Here is a 21,527-nt window from a genome sequence, read left to right on the forward strand (position 1 = left end):
ACCCTTTGGATGATGATCCCAATATTCCATCTTCTCCATTCCTGCTCGGAGCATCTGAGCACAGCTAGAGAAAAATTATAGAGTCATATCAATTATTACCACCTGCACTTAAAATCCATAGTTTGCCAGACTGCCACCATGCCGAGCGATTTGAATCTTTTCACTTGTCAACTCACTCTTTTTGCCCACTTTGGTGACCTTCAGACATTCTCCACTCAAACATTTAACAGATCCTATCCTCTTGGAAGATGACCTTTGCTCCTACTTTGCCAAGAAAATAGAAGCCATGAGACTTGTGTATAGCTTCATATTTTAGCCACCAACCCTAAAAACTCTAACCTTCCCCTGGTATCCTCAACCTTCCTGCTGAACTGAATCCCTTTTGTGAGCATTAAACATGCCCTAATCTCTTGAGTGGAACAAAATCTTTCTTATACCTTCCCCCCTTTCTCTCCCTCAGCTCCCTTCTTTCAACCATATCACCACAGGAATTATACATACTTTTAGTTGATATAAGTCCTGATCCACCATTTTAGAAGCATAAGAAAGTCATTATTTTTCTGCAACTCAATTTTTTCCCAATCCCCTATTCTGCCAGACAGAAAAAAAAATTAAGACAGCAGCATCTGGGGTTTAAGGACTGGTTTAAGGCCAAGGTTTTGGTGAACATGAGACCTCAATGGTCATCTGTCCACACTGGTCTCCATCCAGGCATCCATCAATCTATCTACAGACTGACATCCACAGTTTGATGCATAATTGTTTCCCACTTCAGCCCAAGAGGATCCAGTTGCAGCAAGCACTCCAAAGCTCCTCTCTGGACACAGTAAGATTGTTGCTCCACCTTAGCACACAGAGAATTGTGACCACACCCATAAGGCTATCTCAGACTGCTTTTTGAAATTTATTTTAAAGTATTTTGTATTATTTGACATGCTTTTATATTGTCAGATCAATAAATCAAAGTGATATGTAAGACAGACATTGGAAATTTCCCTTCTGGAATGACAGTGACAGGCTTAGTGGACTTAGTCCACAGTGAAATGACTATAACTAATGAAGATTATTGAAAAAACAACCAGTTGAAATCTCTTGGAGTTGACCAAAGGGCACACAGAAAAAATGAAGGAATATTTATTCAAGAAAAATCTACCAAAACTCAGTCATGAATAGTAAATCTGAAGCATTTGAATTATATCCACCACTCCTTCCCTGCTTCCCCACTCAGTATGACAGAAATTCCACTCCAGGTATGTATAGCCAAGAGCATAGACCTCCCTCTTCCCCCAGCACCCAGTTGAAGACTATGGTATTTTTCAGGAAAAGGCAGGTCATGAGAACTTCTCATCTCTCCAGTTGCATGTCGCAGAAAAAGGTGAACGTAACCAAGAAATTAGGGGTACTCTTCTTCTCCTAGCCCTACTCAGGTGACAGATGTTTTACCCCAGTTTTGCTATGCTAAGAATACTGAGGTCATGTCTACCCTGAACCCAGTTCATTTGTAGGACTGAGGCTCCGTAACAGGATAGGAAAGCTGAGAAGACCAGGGACTACTGCCCTCCCACAACTCAGTGCCCTGCTTCTAAAGCAAAGTGCCACTTGAAAAGATGTGGGCCATTGTCCCTGCCCCCGACTTTAGAGCTTCAGCTTAGAGAGTGTGCCCAGCTATACAGATAGACCTTTAACAAAGAGTTCTGAAGTTTTCCTCAAAGAAACTAATGTTATTTGAAGCACAGAATGAGAAAGTGCAAGTCTAAAGTCATTCTCAAAAACAATGGAATTTTGATGATTAAGTAATTAAGAGCTTCCTGAGATATAAAAGCTAAATCATAGACCATCTAGATTATCAAGGAGGATCAGGAGAAGGAAAAGTTAGGAAGAACTTCTGTGGGCTAACACCAACCCCGGAAACTAGCCATGTCGTTGGATCAGACTCAGGAGCAATTTATGCCTCAGAGCATTGTCAATAGCAATGGAACAATTAACTAAGAATTAGTGACATCTAACCATTAGATGTCATAAGGAAAAAAGAGATTCCTACTAAAACTGTGATCTTGAGGGTGACTATGGGCATATGCAAGGCTGTGCTGAGAAACAACACCAGGGGCATCACACTGCACCAATTAGTCCAGCCACTATATCACTAAACAGACAGGCAAACCATGTGACAAGCCCCAGAGAAAGAGCAGTGGGAACCTGTGTCCAGAGCTTTTACAGTTTCTCTGGAAGGACTTTTCCCAGCCCTCTCTCTCCTTGGTTCTCTTTCTATAGAATGTCCACTATACAGCAACAACAACAATAGCAACAAAAAAGTGTGAAAGACATAAACAGAAATAAAAATGTGTATGATGCCCCCCCCGCCGGGGCAGTGACTGAGAACTGCTTATGGGAGAAAACAGATGTCAGATTTTTCAGAAACTTCAAAGTTGTGATTATAAATATGTTCAAATAATTTTTAAAAACCTATGCTTAAAGAAGTGAAAGAAGGTATGGTAACAATGTCTCATTAATAGAGATAAAGAACAACAACAAAAAAAGACACATGAAAAGAAGTTGGAAAGTATAATAACTAAAATTTGAAAGTTACTTGAAGTAAATTTACTCAGTAAATTTGAACTGGCAGAAAAAATAATGAGTGACATTGAGAATAGTTCAAAGAGGTAATGCAACATGAAGAACAAAGAGAAGAAGAATGAAGAAAAACAAATGGAGCTTCAAAGACCTGAAGGACATCATTAAGCACACCAATGTATGCCTAATGTGACTTTCAGGCAAAGATGAGAGAGGAAAAAAAGACTGGAAAAAATACTTGAAATAATAGCCGTAAGTGTCCCAAATTCGATTTTCAAAAGAATTAATCTTTACATTCAGAAAACTCAATTAACTTCAAGCAAGATAACTACAAAGAGATACACAGAGGCACATTGCAGTAAAAATGCTGAAAGAAAAAAAAATGGAAAAGAAATTCTTGAAAGCAGAAAGAGAAAAACTATCACATACAAGGAAATTCCAATAAGATTAATAGCTGACTTCTCATCAGAAACAATGGAAGGCAGAAGGCAGTGGGATGACATTTCTAAGTGCTGAAAGAACACTGTCAACCAAGAACCCTATATTCAGTCATACTATCCTTCAACAAATATACCTTGAAAGTTACTATTTTGGTCAACTTTTTAGTCACTGTGACGGAAAGGCTTGACAACAATAACTTAAGAGAAAGCAGTTTATTTTGCCTCGCAGTTTCAGAAGCCATGGACATCAGTTTCCATGGTTCTGAATGCAAGGTGATGCAGAACATGATGGTGGAAGTGCATGGCAGAGGAAAGCAGCTCAAGACATGGCAATCAGAAAGCAGAGCGCAAGCTCTGCCCACTAAGATCAAAGTATAAACCCTAAAGTTACACACCCAGTGACCTGCTTCCTCAAGCTACACCCTGGTTAGTTGCAACAGTTACAACCCAGGTAATCCATCCACTGGTTGGGCCATACCTCATAAGCTAATCATTTTACCTCTGAACATTCTTGCATTGTCTCACACATGAGCTTTTAGGGAACACCTCATATCTAAATAGCCACAGTTAATTTTTGCAAATTTGTGTTATGCAAACAAAGACATATTTTCTTAATTTTCTACCTTTTGTACACAAAAGTTAGCCAACTATGTAAACTCTTCTGCACATTGCTTTTCTCATTTACAATGTGTCCTGGAAATTCTTCCATATGATATGTTGAAAACTTCCTTATTCCCTTTTTAAACATCTTTTTAAAAATAGCTACATGGTATTAGGTATTTTAGGGCATGGTCTTAAATGAATGCCTGAGGTTCTCAAGGAGATCTCTCCTCCCTGGCTGGACTGTAATCCCAATATTATCCTGCCAAGTGTGATTATTCAAGGATGTCTGTTTATCTCTCTGCCCTACTGTAGCCTCTCTCCTATAGGTCTCACGGTGATTTATCCACACCTGTGCAACCCAAAATTTTATACCAAAGAAAAAGAGCAAGCCCCCACACAGATTTGTGTTCCCCATCATCACATGATCTCCATTCTAATATCCTGGTGCACAAGTTCCAGTCACTTCAGCTGTCTTTTCAACTTGAGAAGACAACCTTCCATTACCAAAGTCTGAAAAAACAGCCCTAGGAAGAAAGATGGAATAACTTAATACATATGCACATAAAGCTCTTAGCACCAGGCTTGTGTAAACAGTCAATAATTGCTGGGTTTTATTCTATAAATCTGTTTGTTGATATGAAATTTTACCTATAATATTTTATAAAAATCTGTTATCAAATAACGATAGAGCAACCTCATTTTTGAGAATAAACCTTCATTAAAATAAATCTTGGCAAATATCTACCAAATAACATCACTACCAAATATTTATTTATTTATTTGGTACTGGGGAGTGAATCCAGGGGCACTTAACCACCGAGCCACATCCCAGTCCTTTTTTTGTATTTTATTTAGAGACAGGGTCCCACTGAGTCACTTAGGGTCTTGCTATGTTGCTGAGGCTGGCTTTAAACTCATGATCCTCTTGCCTCAGTCTCCCAAGTCTCTGGGATTATAGTCATGTGCCACCACACCAGGTTCAAATAATAATATTTTAATGAAACAAAATTTAACCAAACGTTATAATTATTGCTAATAATTTTCTCCATTATATTTTCGTAATAAGGACATATTACTTTTTAAAAATGTATGATAAAGATAAATCATAAGAGTATCTTGAAGGTGTGTGTTGAAGAATAGAAGGGCAAGTCGCTCTTTTTTGTCTGGGAGGGACTGGAATCATTTGCCTATTTGCTGAATGAAGTGGACCCTGAGTTTTGGTTGACTGTTGGCTAGAGGTTCTGCCTTTTCTGCCTTGTAACCTCTGAAGGAGGCCCAAGTTACTATAGGAAGCCTTCTGAGTTGTGTATTTAACTAGTTAGAAAAAATCCTGGAAAAAAATTTTGGTTGTGTTATAAGCCAGGCCTGTTTATTTTTAATCATTTTGTTATATGATCCCTCTTTCTTGGATTCAGATCGTTTTTGCACCCAATATTCTGTCTTACAGATATGAGTGAAGGAGTAGAGCATAATCTCATTATATCACTTATTGCATCCTACTGACTCCTCTGCAGCTCGGGCTTCCTGTATCTTTAGTTAAGAAAGCAGAAATCATCAGATACTAATATTTGTTATCTTGTTCACTGACAGATTGAGCTGGCTCACCTGGATGCCTAATATCTGTCTCCCAAAGCATTCTGCTTTGTTAAATAAGGCTACCTTTCTTAGAAGATCACACTCTGGTTAAAAGTAGAAAAATGACTTCACAAGATTAACGAAAAAAATGTATTTTCCAAATTTAATATGTTCAAGGGTTCTGCTACATGAGACAGTTCAAAAGTAGAAGCAATTGTGAGTCCCCTTGTTTTCTCTCTGAAGAGCATACACTCAATGAATGAAAAAAAAATAACAATGTTTTATCTTTAGTTAAGGACAACAAACCAAACATGAGAGCACGGAGTTCCCCATATCCTGATGGTCCTTAAGTTCCTGCTGATTTCTAGATATCAGGGATCCACAGATAAGTATACATTTTCTAGTGTACAACTTGCATTTTGAAAGCCTGAAATGCTGCTAATTCTCCACAAGGAGGCACCATTATCAAGCACAACAATTATCTAAGAGGACAACATGGAACTATTTTTAAAAGCAGAGCAACGCGGTGCGTTAAACTTTAAATGCTTTGACATTCTTATTGATAACAATTTAACTTTGATTATCATACAAAATAGTGTATCATCTTAGTGCTATGCAAAGCTGACACGTATCATATATTAAATTTACAATTTAAGCTGGGAATGCAGAACAAGACTTTTTTTTTTTTTTTTTTTTTTAAGTGGGGGAGAAAAGGTATAAGTAGGTAATTATAATAAAAACAACTTTTCTTGTGTTTCAGTTGTTACATCTAATCCACAAGTCATACCATAAGGTCAGCTTTGACTTTCCAACTCAAATAAAAACCTTGGCTAAAAATCTCTACCTATAAAGCAAAACGCAATTAGTTATTTAGTAGCTTTTTTTCCTAATCCAAAATACACAGAGTCATAACTTTAATATAATTCTTTAAAATTAAAGCAATGAGTACTACGTATTGGATGATGTAAAATCTTAAATATTGATACTAGAATTTCTGAGTAGTTATGTTTTTTAAGTATTTAAATAGGAAATAAGGCTAACTATATACATACAAAATTTGTTATAATTAAAATATCTCCCAATGTATAATGTTAATACTAGAAATTTTTTTCTTCCTTAACTTTTGAAAAAGATCTTAAAATAAATGAGTTCAGTGCTATGAACAGTCAATGAAATTTTCATTTAAATTGTTTATTTCATATGTAATGTGTAGATGGGACATGTCAAGATAACTGAGAAAATAAGGCAAATTTTTTACATTTGGAAAATAAAATTGGGTTTGAAATTTAGAGTTTTATTCTTATAATATTTTCTTCTTTGGGGAGTGGAATTTTGGTTGTACCAGATTTTAATGAGCGCTTTCATTAGGTCCTTTTCTTGGATTATTCCATTTCCTATGTGGGCTAGGTGCTATTCCCCCCCCCCCCCCCCCCCCCCCCCCCCCGTCCTTTAGAAGAAGAAATTGAGACTCAAAGAAATAACTTGTTCAAGATCACTTGTCCAACTAAGCCATCACAGGACAGGAATGGGAAGCCATCACAGTAGGGATGCAGGGAAAGCAGCTGCAGATGGAAGTCCAGGACACTGAGAGTGAGGAGGCGACAGGAGAGTAAGTAACGTCCTGTCTGGGAGCTCACCAGAGTCATTTCTATCTGTTAGCTTGCTTCCCTTATCCTTACCAACAGCTGTGCTGCTAGATGAATCTCTATTCTTCCAGTCAGTTTGAATTTAAGCATCAGTCTGATGTTTGAAAAGAAGAAGTGAAAGGGCCTCCCATGATAATTTTTTAAATGATTTCTGGGAACCTGGGCAACCAGTTCCTCAATGCTTCATTGCCCTTAATAAAGGCTGAGACTACACCTGCTGGTCCTACTGATGCCAGTGATGAGAGTCAATCAGGGCTGAATTCTGTTTCCCCAGATGTGAAAATTGAACACCCGAGAAATGCCAAGGCAAGGCGAGCGTAGACAGCAAGTTTTCTTTAAAGAATAGAACTGAGGCAGACTTCTCCTGGGAGTAAGAAGGGGATCCAGAGCTGGCATTCAAAGAAGTGGGGGTGTCTTGTCCTTCTTACACATTTTAGATTTCCTTTGTTCTCATAATGACCATAAGGTGGGTCAAAATGTGGCGTGATCCTGGGCAGGAAGGGAGCAGCCCAGGAGGCATTAATTAACAACTCCTTCAACTCCATGCAGGGAGGAACAGTTCCCCTGAAGGCAGGTCACCTTGGCAACAGGTTGAAGGAGGAAGGAGAAGGGATTTGGAGATATCAGCATTTTATTTTTTTTCCTCTTGAGTCAGCCCCCCTCTCCCCTATGTGACCTGATTATCTGTTTCCTACACTGACTGTCACTACTGATAGACCTAGTGGCCATCTCCCTTGGCAGCCTAGGCAAGTAGCCATAAACTCACTGACTCTGATCTTCCTGTGCATCTGAAGAACCCAGTTCCCTAAGGGGTGTTCAGCCTGACTGAGTAACTTCACCCTCACCCCTCTGCCAGTATACCAGCTACCCTGCCGACACTGGTGAAAACCTGCAACCTCTTCTGCCCCTTCTCTCTGGGGAACCCCGCCTCTCTTTCTCATGAGAAGGACAGGAACTTGCATTAAGCTTGCTTGGGTTGCTCTCAACTTGCATACAGACCCACCTCTTTAGAGGAAAAAGAAAAGTTTCCCAGTTCTGTCTTTGTAAATGGGAAGTTAGTCTTATAGTCTTATGTTAACTCTAATGCAGAGAGATATCCATCACTGGGGACTTGGGAAAGGTCGGATCCTCTTAGAAATCATACCCAGTGAGACAGGGACAGGACGAGAATGTTTTCAGTTGTGGATTCCTTGTTTTAATTCATGAGACACCCTGTAACAGGGTAATACCTTTTAAAAATATTAAGCAAAGTCATGTAAAGTCAGGATTTCCTGGATTTTGGTGAAAAAAAAATTTTTTTTAAAGGGGGAGGAATAGAAAATGTGATTGTGTGAAAAACTTTTGCTCTCTATTGCCACAAACCACTTTCTAATGAAAGTCTCCTAAACTACTTCCTATGATCTACCCTGAAGGGAGAAGAGAAGGGAGGGAAGAACAGAAGAAACTGAAGCGACAGAAGGTGCTGTGAAGGGTGGGAAAAGGAGAAAGAGAATAACAAAAAAAAAAAAGAAAGAAAGAAAGAAAAAAGGGAAGAAGGAGATAAGAAATCAGTTGCAAAGTGGAGTACCAGATAAGCAATGAAAACTTTCTACATTCATAAGTTTGACATATATTTCTGGGGCATCTTTGTGCCAGGCTCTCAGACTTTAGTGGAAGTCAGAAACAGAGACTTATTTTGTCTTATGGAGCATATACATTGGGGGAAGCAGAATTTTTATTAAATACAGTAAAGTAGGTTGCAGATAAATTCTTATTTTATTTTCACACTGTTCCTCTCATACCCCATAAGTTTTATCCATAAAGCTAAGTAGAAATGAACTACTCTAGACTAAAAAAAAATCATTGTCTCAAAAATTATTTTCCAATTTAACTTTTTTTGCTTTCATAAACGAGACAACAATGGTTATGCATTACTACATATCTACATATTTTTAAAGATCTGATAAAAAGATCATTTCCACATAGGCTACTTGATCAGCCTCTGCATTTTTCCGACAACTGTATAGGGAAGAAGAGTTCACAGTCAAAAGTGCATTTTGTTTTATATCAATAATTTAGATAGATGCAAGACAAACATAATCTGAAATTAAACATAGACTTTGAATTTCCCATGCAGTGAATAACCTGACAGCCTATCTAACAACAACAACAAACAATTTTTTAAAATCCTACTCCTGTGTACCAAAGCATTTAACTCAGTAACAGAGGTGAACTTGAGGTCAATGCCGTCAAATGATTTCTAAATGATTTCCAGATTGGTTCTTTGGTTCCAAAAAAGACAATCAACTGTATATTCATAATTTAGCTTCAAATTTTCAAACTGAAAGTGTGCTAGTCAAAATATTTAACAACCAGTATGGTGTGGACAAAAACATTGGTTATTACCAATACAGTGTACTTTTCTGACACAACCTGGCTGAATAAATTTCCACCTCAATTATGGGGAAACTGGTAGGTAGTTAAGATGGAATATATCTTCCCTCCTGGTACATTAAAAATTAAGCTACTCCTTTGGAGAAAATAACATGACTGACTTCTCCTCAAATATCTTAGCTAATATAAGAAGACAGTGCTCCCTGAGCACATTCTCCATTTTTAGAGAACTTCTCAGCATTTCTAAAATTACATGTTGGTTTTCTGGTTGTCAGCACGATACTGAAAAGATATAGAGGATGCAGTTTGAAAGAAATGTCAGTTTGTTTTGTACACACAGAGACATCAGTAGTCATACTGTGAGACACACAGAAGAGATGTAGGGCAAAGAGCTGACTCTCAAGTGCTGACTTCCCCAGATTCGAGAACCAGGCTGTGCTATGTGGCTGCATTTCCAACAGGCACAGGTTCTTCCCGAGGCAGGACTCCTGCTCCACAATGGGGAAGGAAAGAATAGTTTAGCTATATGCCACTCACTGGGGTCACATCATGCATGGGGGTACCTCTTCACCTTCTACTTAATTTTGACAGTTCAGAAGCAAAGCAGCACCTTGGCCTGGACCAGACAAAGTGAGCAGGGGTTCAGATTGCACAGTATTGAGGGAACAGGTCACCCCTACAGGTAAGCCACCTAGATAAGCCAAGGTTCAAGACAAGGCTCAGCAGAATTCAGAAAGGATAATAGCAAAGGGAGAGGCTGGATATTAGTTGCTGCCCCAAGATCAGCTGCAGTAGTGGAGATTGTACTTCATCTTGCTAACTTTCCTCTTGTGAGTTTCCGCAGGAAAAGAGACCAACCAGAAGGAGCTTAGACCCAGCTGGTGTGAATGTTTTATACAAAGCAAACGAATGCAAACTATGTAATGTGGACTGCGGTGGGGACTGTGGTGTCCTGTCCATATACACTTGTCAGGAGCAAGACACCCATTTGCCCGGCTGCCAGAATATCACTCCTGGCTGACTCCTAGCCTAAGAACTGCTCTCAGATTAAAGTAACTTCTTTACCCAAGTCTATGCCTATTCCTCAGGGGAAAGCCTCATCCAATAGTTGGTCAGAGTGGGAGGGCAGAAATCAGGCCCCCTTGCTGTAATTAGAACGACTCAGAAAGGTCATCCTAACTCCTTATGGGATTAACTAAAGTATTTTTTGTTTTGTCTTGTTTTGTTTCAATTTGATTCACAGTTTAACTCTTTTTGCCCAAAATTCCTTCCTTAACTCCTCATGATTTTCATTACTGAAACCATTCCACAATAAATTTTCTATGTATGAATCTTTGTTTCTGTATCTTTTTCCTAGGAAATAATGAGATAAGTTTCCTATTAACCACCATTAAAATATGGAAAAATGTATGTTTGTGACTTAATCAAATGTATGATAGAAATATGCTTTACCTTATGTTGAATGATATGGCAACCTCAGCACAACAAATGTAAAGATTTAGCAACAGAATAATACTTGGTAATTAGTTCTAAATCACTGGGCAGACATTCTAAGCATGCCATTTCTATGACTGTCCTTTATTTTTAAGTAATTAAAATTTGTTCAGCCAAATCAAATAAACTGCTTTAGTTCTTATGTTCATAACACTTGAAGTTAATAAAATAAATACGAGTGATGATAAACTTTAATTTCTTCATGTTTTCAATTTATTGAATTTTTAAAACTAAACTTTGTAGTTGTGACACACATTTTTAAACCGAAGATGATTTTTTGAACCTCATACGTTCAACAGTTTGGCTTAATGTTTCTAATATGACAAGTTTCAAAATTCACTAAAAATTATTTTGCTGAAATTTAGTTTCTCTAAATGGGAGGTTCTACATTAGATGTCTTTAAAAGTTCATTTCACAACCATATTGATGTTAATGAGGCCTGAGAGATAGTACATGAGAAAGCAGATTTGTAAAAACTTTCCGGGTACCATTCCTGTTTCCATATGAGGTGTTCCCCTATAGCTCCTGTGTTCATGCAGGAATGTTCAGAGGTGAAAAGATTGAATTGTGAGAGTTGTGACCTAATCAGCCCACCCTAGTTCCAAAGTGCTAACTATAGCCAGGCACAGCTGGAGTAGGTGAATCACTGCGGGTGTGCCCTGTAAGGGTATATCTTCCCTGAAGTCTCTTCCCCACACCCGCTTCTGTTTCCGGGCTGCCATGAGGTAAGCAACTTTCTTCCAGCATACCTTTCTGCCATGATATTCTGCCCACCTCAAGCCCAGAGCAATGGACTTGGTGAACCATGGACTAAATCTCTGAAACTATGAGCCAAAATAAACTTTCCCCCCTCTAAGTTGATTTTGTCAGGTATTTTGGTCACAGCAGTGCAAAGCTGACTAACACAGTATCTTTGTTTTCTATAACAGCTTCAAGGTATCATTCACATACTGTACAATTTATCCTTTAAAGTGATTTTCAGTATACTAACAGACTTATGCAACCATTCCCACTGTCTACACCCGAAAAAAAAAAAAAACCCCCGTGCTCTCTAGAATTTGCTCTCCCCTCCCCTCTCCTTCTAGCCCCTGGCAGATACTAATCTGTTTTCTGTGTCTTTGAATTGGCCTATTTTGGACATTTCATATAAATGGAATCATATAATATGTGGTCTTCTGCATGTGATTATTTCTGAGATTCATCCATGTTGTAGAATGTATCAATACTTCTATTGCTGAACTATATTCTGTTGTATAGATACACACATTTTATTTATTCATTCATCAGCTAGTGGACATTTGAGTTGTTTCCACTTTTAGTTATAATGAATGGTGTTGCTATGAACATTGTGGTTAAATTTTGCATATATGTTTGTTTTCATTTCTCTTGGGTAAGGAGTGGTATTTCTGGGTCATATGTTAACTCTCTGTTTAACATTTTCAGAAACTGCCAAATAGTTTTCTAAAGTGACTGCACCATCTTATATTTCCACCAGCAATATATAAGAATTATAATTTCTATGCATTTTCACTAATACTTGTTATGTTTATCATTTAATTTTTTAAATTATTTATTTATTTTAATTAAAAATCATAAATTTACATAGGGCAATATTGTTTGATTCATTCTGTTATTTTTTCCCTTCCCCCCCACCCCTCCCACCCTTCTTTTCCCTCTATACAGTCCTTCCTTCCTCCATTCTTACCACCCTCCTTATCCCTAACCCTAAACCTAAACCTAACCCTAACCCTAACGCTAACCCCTCATACCCCCTCTTATATGTCCTCATCCGCTTATCAGCGAAATCATTCGTCCTTTAGTTTTTTGAGATTGGCTTATCTCACTTAGCATGATATCCTCCAATTTCATCCATTTGCCTGCAAATGCCATAATTTTATCATTCTTCATGATGGAGTAATATTCCATTGTGTATATATATATATATATATATATATATATATATATATATATATATATATGCCACAGCTTCTTTATCCATTCATCAACTGAAGGGCATCTGGGTTGGTTCCACATCTGGCTATTGTGAATTGAGCAGCTATGAACATTGATGTGGCTGTATCTCTGTAGTATGCTGATTTTAAGTCCTTTGGGTATAGGCCAAGGAGTGGGATAGTTGGGTCAAATGGTAAGTCCATTCCAAGTTTTCTGAGGAATCTTCATACTGCTTTCCAGAGTGGCTGCACTAATTTGCAGCCCCACCAGCAATGTATGAGTGTACCTTTTTCCCCACATCCTCGCCAACACCTATTGTTGCTTGTGTTCTTGATAATCTCCATTCTAATTGGGGTGAGATGGAATCTTAGGGTAGTTTTGATTTGCATTTCTCTTATTACTAGAGATGTTGAACATTTTTTCATATATCTGTTGATTGCTTGTACATCTTCTGTGAAGTGTCTGTTCATTTCCTTAGCCCATTTGTTGATTGGATTATTTGTATTCTTGGTGTAGAGTTTTTTGAGTTCTTTATAGATTCTGGAAATTAGCACTCATCTGAAGTATGAGTGGCAAAGATATTCTCCCACTCTATAGGCTCTCTCTTCACATTCCTGATAGTTTCCTTTGCTGAGAGAAAGCTTTTTAGTTTGAATCTATCCCAGTGGTTGATTCTAGCTTTTATTTCTTGTGCTATGGGAGTCCTGTTAAGGAAGTCTGATCCTAAGCCAACAAGTTGAAGGTTTGGACCTACTTTTTCTTCTATAAGATGCAGGGTCTCTGGTCTGATTCTGAGGTCCTTGATCCATTGTGAGTTGAGTTTTGTGCAGGGTGAGAGATAGGGATTTAGTTTCATTCTGTTGCATATGGATTTCCAGTTTTCCCAGCACCATTTGTTGAAGAGGCTATCTTTTCTCCATTGCATATTTTTAATATCAGTCACCCTAATAGGTGTGACATGTTATCTTATTATGATTTTGACTTGTATTTCTTCGCTGATTAATAACGCTGAACATCTTTTTATGTGCTCATTGGTCATTTGTATTTCTTTGGAGAAACATCTATTCAAATCTTTGCCCATTTTAAAATTGGACTAATGTCATTTTATTGTTAACTTGTAAGAAATGTTTTTGGATACAAGTTCCTGACATATCTAAATTGTAGTTATTTTATTCCATTTTGTGGAATTTGATAGTGTTGCTGATGTCCCAAATTTTAAAATTTTAATGAAATCCAATCTGTCTATTCCTGTTTGTGTGTTAGTTAGATTTCATTGCTATGACCAAGATACTTGACAAGAACAACTTAGAGGGGCCTGGAGATACACAGATCAGTGATCGAGCGCTTGCCTAGCATATGCAAGGCCTTGGTTCAATTCCCAGCACCACCCGCACACACAAACCAAAGCAACTTAGAGGAGAAGTTTATTTGGCCAGTTCTGTTGCTCTGGGCCTGAGAGAGAATATTGTGTGGAGGGGTGTAACTCTAGTGAAGGAAAGCTGCTCGCTTCATAGCAGCTGGGAAGCAGAGAGAGCACAAAATTCCAAAGTTCCAGGGACAATATACATAGCCCAAAGCAAAACTTCAATGACCTACTTCCTCCCGTCACACCATACTGCCTATAATTACCACCCAGTAATTCATTCAGATTATTAATCTAGCAAATAGATTAATCCACCAAGTAGTTTACAGCTCTCATAATGCAATCATTTTACCTCCTGCATGAACACAGGAACTTTAAGGGGGGCACCTCATATCTAAACCACAAGTTTATTTCATTGCCTATGCTTTAATGTCATATCTGAACAGGCCTGCTCCAAGACTTCACTTATTTACATCTGTTTTTTTTCTAAAAGTTTAACATTTTTAACTCTTTTATCCAGGTTTTTTTGAGTTAATTTTTATGTATGGCATGAGATACAAGTCCAACTTCAATCTTTTGCAGGTGGATATTAATTATCACAGTTCCACTTTTGAAGAAGATTATTCTTTCCTCATTGAACTATTTTGAGACTCTCATTGAAAATCAATTGATCGTGAATAAAAGAATTTATTTCTAGACTCTCAATTCTATACTAGGATATAGGTTTATTCTTATGCCAGTGTCATGCTATCTTGTTTACTATAGCCTTGTAGTAAGATTGGATATTGAGAAATGTGAGTCTTCCAGTTTTTTATTTTTCTTTTTAAAGATTTTTCATGGGTTTGTTGCATTTTCATATGCATTTTATAATTAGTTTTTGTAAAATAGCCAGTTGAGATGTTGGTAGGTATTTTATTGACTATATAAATCAATGAAAGGCTATCATCTTAACAATAATATTCAGTTTTCCAATCACCACTTCCACCACTTCTAATGGTGGTAATGGTATATCATCCCATTTATTGAATTGTATATTTTTCCCTTCAATTGTGTCAGTTTCTCCTTCATGTATTTTCAGTCTCCATAATTACTCATACACATGTTTATAATAGTTTTATCTTCCTGATGAATTGACCCTCTTATCATTGTGTAGCATGTTTTGAATGCCTGAGAAATGAATCAACAGATAAGAGATTCATCAGATTATCTATAGGAGTCTGCATTTGTTGAGCCAGATGTTATAGTAATTTTGTTGAAATTGCAATTAGACCAATAGATGGAGTATAGGAAAGAAACAAGACTCCAAAAAGATGTCTGTCTCTGTATCTTTGAGGGTCCAAAAATAGACACTATAACTCAAAATGACTTCAACAAAAGCATGACTTACTAGCCCACCCAACTGGAAATCAAACTGTTTTTACAACCAAAGTTCCTTATCTGAACCACAAAACACAAAAAATGATTTGAGTGACTATTTTCTCAGTTCTCCCAAAGACACAGAACTTAGGAACATTCTAGATGCACCCAAGAGAAGTTAGTTTATTACATACAATGTGTATCTTAGGGCCATGAAGACTTAATTCTCCTGTGGAAATTTGATTGAAAACAGCTGGTCCCAAAATAGTGTAAATTTCAGATTCCATTTGATCAGAGACTCTGTGTCACCTCCTCCCACCGCTGCCACCCCCACCCCCATGGGTGGATTAGACACAGCTTTCCCCCTCACAAACAGTGAAAGAGTATCCTGAATTCCACTTTGCTGGTCCATACAAAGTCATATGCCCTCCCTGGTCAACCTATGCTGCAAATCTGAGTCCACCCTGGAGCTGGGAGTGAAATCAACCCCACCCAATACTAAGCTGTACAGAGAGGAAGAGGAAAATGAGAGTGGAAAGGCACCACACTATCTCCAGATTCTTCTCTGGCTCTAAGACCTAGCATTTTAGAAGTAGTAATTAGTTTCATTAATTGTGACAAATCCCTTGGTGGCATCTTATTTCAATGGTAAGAAAGTAAGCAGATGTCATGTTATACAGAAATAGGATTATTCCCAGCATCATAACCCCAACAAAGTTAATTATTTTAATAATCAGGTGACATAACTATAAATTTATCTTTTGCCACTTGCTGGGAAGACCTTTGTACTACAGAGGCTGCTTCGTGAAATGGGAAGAACCAAAAGCCAAACATGGTGCTGCCCCTGTCATGTCTGAAAGGGGCTGGAGGCTAGAGGTTCCCTCTTCCCTCCAGTTATGTGACCACAGGGTAACTGTCAGGCAGGGAAGTCTCTCTGGGTTCTAGTCTTTTTTAGTTTAGTGTAAATTAAAAGTTTAGGTGCTCTTATCCCACAATTTTGAACAGACATAGAGATGCTTTCAGAACTGCTATGTATAATCCTCAAATATATTGGACGACAGTGGGTGCTAGGAAAGCAGAGATGCCTATTTATCATTCCGATTTTCAAAAGGTGAATCCTGTGAGATGATAACTTGTCTTGGAAAAATTGAAGGGCTCATTTGTAAACAGATGGTGGTTGAATATTCAGAGATGAACTTCAGAAAATCAGTGACAGGCCAAGTTATCTTCATTATGAATTGGTTACATGGGGGAGTGCCTCACCTGTAAGGAGCCATGGCTGGCACCATGGGGGTCTCCCATGGTGGCCTTAAGAAGAGCATAAAGAAACAGTGGCTCTTTGTTGGACTGTTAGGTGGAGTCACAAAGACAACATCCTAAATGTCTACCTGGAAGGGTGTCTTTTTTTTTTTTTTTTTAACAGTAGCAAAAAGTTCAGTCCTGTGATAAACTTTTTCTATATGACATTATCTATGATTGGCTTGTTAAAAGACACACAAAGGTTTGTTGTAAATCATTGCAATAAAGTTATGAAGTTAATGAAATCTCCTGCCACACAGATTAAAATAGAGCATTACCCCTGTAACTATTGTAAACTGTTGTGGCCAGATGTGACTAATACATTTTTAAAGTGGTTTAGAAAAACTGTAGCAAAGAAGGTGAGTATGGATAGATTTGCCAGGAAAATGTCCTGTGAAGCAGAATCAAGGAAAAAAAAAATGGATATTTAACTCAGGAAATAAAAGGAAGATTTTTGGAAAAATAGCTGTTTTTAAATGTTAGAAAGGCAGAATTTTGTTTATTATTTACAAATGAACAAAGAGTTTCCGTTAAGTAAAGGCAAAGGTTAGCTCTATATAAATGAAATGCCTAGTGAATAGGTTGAATCAGGAGGGAGCCAGCTTCCATTCCCCATAGATGCTCAGGAGAGCTCTAGGATTCTGTTGGGCTGACCTGGATGACCTCAGAGGGGTACTCATAGGTGCTGTGGGTTGTATACCTCAATGACAAATTTTAAAAGTATTATTATAATTGCTTTTTAAGCCATATACATATAAACTTGGAAAAACATTGTTTCTAATCAAGTTGTTCATGTACTAGTAAGTACTCTCTGAAAACAGTCTTACGACAGTTAGAGCACATAGGTGTGACATATATAGGGACAAAAGAACTTTCTGAAGCCCTCACATTAGGAGACTGCCTATTTTGAGCCTGGTTTAGAAGCCACTTTACTGTTAGCCAGGCTCAGTGGCGCATGCCTATAATCCCAATGACTTGGGAGGCTGAGGCAGGAGGAGAATCATGAATTCAAACCCAGCCTCAGCCACTTAGTGAGGCCTTAAGCAATTTAGCAAGACCCTAATAAAATATGAAAAAGGGTTGGGGATGTGGCTCGGTGGTTAAGCCACCCCGGGTTCAATCCCTGGTTCCCCCGCAAAAAAAGCCATTTTGTTGACTTTAAAGGATCACCCATCTTTTTTATAAATGCTCTCAAACCACAGATACCATGTTCTGGGACTCACCTTTTTGAAAATCAACCTTTTTTTTCTCTCTGGTATTGTGGATCCAATCCAGAGCCTTATGCATCCCAGGCAAGCCCTCTACCACTGAGCTACACCCTTAACCCGGAAAACCAGAATCTTCAGTGTTCTCATACATACATTACAAATAAGGGGAGTACTTTAATTCCTATTATATGAATGGATATGTATGTATAAGTATGCATATTTTATATGTGTATATATATTTCAGTAATTTTTTAATGAATGAATTAATTTGTGATAAAAAAAATTAATGCCAGGAAGAGGTTATCAAAATAAAATTGCCTCCAAAATACTGGATAAAGAAAGAATACATTCATTACTGATATATAGGAACACATATCCTATTACTTTGCTGTATTCATTTATTAGTTCTAGAAATTTTCTGGTGGAGATTTTGGATCTTCTAAATATAGAATCATGTTCTTGGCAAATAGTGATAGTTTGAATTCTTCTTTTCCTATTTGTATCCCTTTGATTTCCTTCATCTGTCTGATTGCTCTGGCTAGAGTTTCAAGGACTATGTTGGATAGAAGTGGTGAAACAGGGAATCACTGTCTTGTTCCAGATTTTAGTGGGAATGTTGAGTTATATTCCTACTATCCCTAGTTTTTCTAGTGTTTTGAACATGAGGAGGTGCTCTATTTTGTCAAATACTTTTTCTACATCTATTGAGATGATCATATGATTCTTGTCTTTAAGTCTATTGATGTGACAAATTATGTTTATTGATTTCTGTATGTTGAACCAAACTTGCCTCCCTGGGATGAACCCCACTTGATCATGGTCATCTTTTTAATATGTTTTATATGCAATTTGCAGAATTTTATTGAGAATTTTTGCATCTATGTTCATCAGGGATATTGGTCTGAAGTTTTCTTTCCTTGATTTGTCTTTGTCTGTTTTTGGTATCAGAGTGATACTAGTCCCATAGAATGAGTTTGGAAGGGTTCTCTCCTTTTTTATTTCATGGAATAATTTAAGGAGTATTGGTGTTAATTCTTCTTTGAAGGTCTTGTAGAACTGAGCTAAGAATCCCTCTGATCCTGGACTTTTCTTGGTTGGTAGGCTTTTTTTTTTATTTTTATTTTTATTTTTTTTTATTTTTATTGTAAACAAATGGGATACATGTTGTTTCTCTGTTTGTACATGGCGTAAAGGCATACCATTTGTGTAATCATAAATTTACATAGAACAATGTTGTTTGATTCATTCTGTTATTTTTTCCCTTCCCCCCACCCCTCCCACCCCTCTTTTCCCTCTATACAGTGCTTCCTTCCTCCATACTTGCCCCCCTCCCTAACCCTAACTCTAACCCTAACACTAACCCTTCCCTCCCCCCCATTATGTGTCATCATCCACTTATTAGTGATATCATTCGTCCTTTGGCTTTTTGAGATTGGCTTATCTCACTTAGCATGATATTCTCCAATTTCATCCATTTGCCTGCAAATGCCATAATTTTATCATTCTTTATGGCTGAGTCATATTCCATTGTATATATATACCACAGTTTCTTTATCCATTCATCAATTGAAGGGCATCTAGGTTGGTTCCACAGTCTGGCTATTGTGAATTGAGCAGCTATGAACATTGATGTGGCTGTATCTCTGTAGTATGCTGATTTTAAGTCCTTTGGGTATAGGCCAAGGAGTGGGTTAGCTGGGTCAAATGGAGGGTCCATTCCAAGTTTTCTAAGGAATCTCCACACTGCTTTCCAGAGTGGCTGCACTAATTTGCAGCCCCACCAGCAATGTATGAGTGTACCTTTCTCCCCACATCCTCGCCAACACCTGTTGTTGCTCGTATTCTTGATAATCTCCATTCTAATTGGGGTGAGATGGAATCTTAGGGTGGTTTTGATTTGCATTTCTCTAATTACTAGAGATGTTGAACATTTTTCCATATGTTGTTGATTGCTTGTAGATCTTCTTCTGTGAAGTGTCTATTCATTTCCTTAGCCCATTTGTCGACTGGTTTATTTGAATTCTTGGAGTAGAGGTTTTTGAGTTCTTTATAGATTCTGGAGATTAGTGCTCTATCTGAAGTATGATTGGCAAAGATATTCTCCCACTCTGTAGGCTCTTTCTTCGCATTGCTGATAGTTTCCTTTGCTGAGAGAAAGCTTTTTAGTTTGAATTTATCCAAGTTATTGATTCTTGCTTTTATTTCTTGTGCTATGGGAGTCCTGTTAAGGAAGTCTGGCCCTAAGCCGACATGTTGAAGATCTGGACCTACTTTTTCTTCTGTAAGATGCAGGGTCTCTGGTCTGATTCCGAGGTCCTTAATTCATTTTGAGTTTACTTTCGTGCATGGTGAGAGATATGGGTTTAGTTTCATTCTGTTGCATATGGATTTCCAATTCTCCCAGCACCATTTGTTGAAGAGGCTATCTTTTCTCCATTGCATATTTTTGGCCCCTTTGTCTAGTATGAGAAAATTGTATTTATTTGGATTTGTGTCCGTGTCCTCTATTCTGTACCATTGATCTACCTTTCTATTTTGGTACCAATACCATGCCGTTTTTGTTACTATTGCTTTGTAGTAGAGTTGAAGATCTGGTATTGCAATACCCCCTGTTTCACTCTTCCTGCTAAGGATTGCTTTAGCTGTTCTGGGTTTCTTATTCTTCCAGATGAATTTCATAATTGCTTGCTCTATTTCTGTAAGGTATGTCATTGGGATTTTAATTGGAATTGCATTGAATTTGTATAGAACTTTAGGTAGTATGGCCATTTTGACAATATTAATTCTTCCTGTCCAAGAACATGGAAGATCTTTCCATCTTCTAAGGTGTTCTTTAATTTCTTTCTTTAGTGTTGTATAGTTCTCATTGTAGAGGCCTTTCACCTCTTTTATGAGATTGATTCCCAAGTATTTTATTTTTTTCGAGGCTATTGTGAATGGGGTAGTTTTCCTAATTTCTCTTTCTGAAGATTCATCACTTATGTATAAAAATGTGTTGGATTTATGGGCATTGATCTTGTAACCTGCTACTTTACTGAATTCACTTATGAGTTCTAAGAGTTTTCTGGTGGAACTTCCAGGTTCCTCTAAATATATAATCATGTCATCAGCGAACAGGGATAGTTTGAGTTCTTCTTTTCCAATTCGTATCCCTTTAATTTCTTTGGTTTGTCTAATTGCTTTGGCCAGAGTCTCAAGAACGATGTTGAATAGAAGTGGTGAAAGAGGGCATCCCTGCCTTGTTCCAGTTTTTAGGGGGAATGCTTTCAGTTTTTCACTATTTAGAATGATATTAGCCATGGGCTTAGCATAAATGGCCTTTACAATGTTAAGGAATGTTCCCACTATCCCTATTTTTTCTAGTGTTTTGAGCATGAAGGGGTGCTGTATTTTATCAAATGCTTTTTCTGCATCTATTGAAATAATCATGTGATTCTTGACTTTAAGTCTATTGACATGGTGAATTACGTTTATTGATTTCCTGATGTTGAACCAACCTTGCATCCCTGGGATGAAACCCACTTGATCATGGTGCACTATCTTTTTAATATGTTTTTGTATGCGATTTGCTAAAATTTTGTTGAGAATTTTTGCGTCGATGTTCATTAAGGATATTGGTCTGAAATTTTCTTTCCTTGATGAGTCT

Source organism: Sciurus vulgaris (genome assembly GCF_902686455.1).
Source record: "Sciurus vulgaris genome assembly, chromosome: 2".
In the NCBI taxonomy this organism is placed as follows: Eukaryota; Metazoa; Chordata; class Mammalia; order Rodentia; family Sciuridae; genus Sciurus; species Sciurus vulgaris.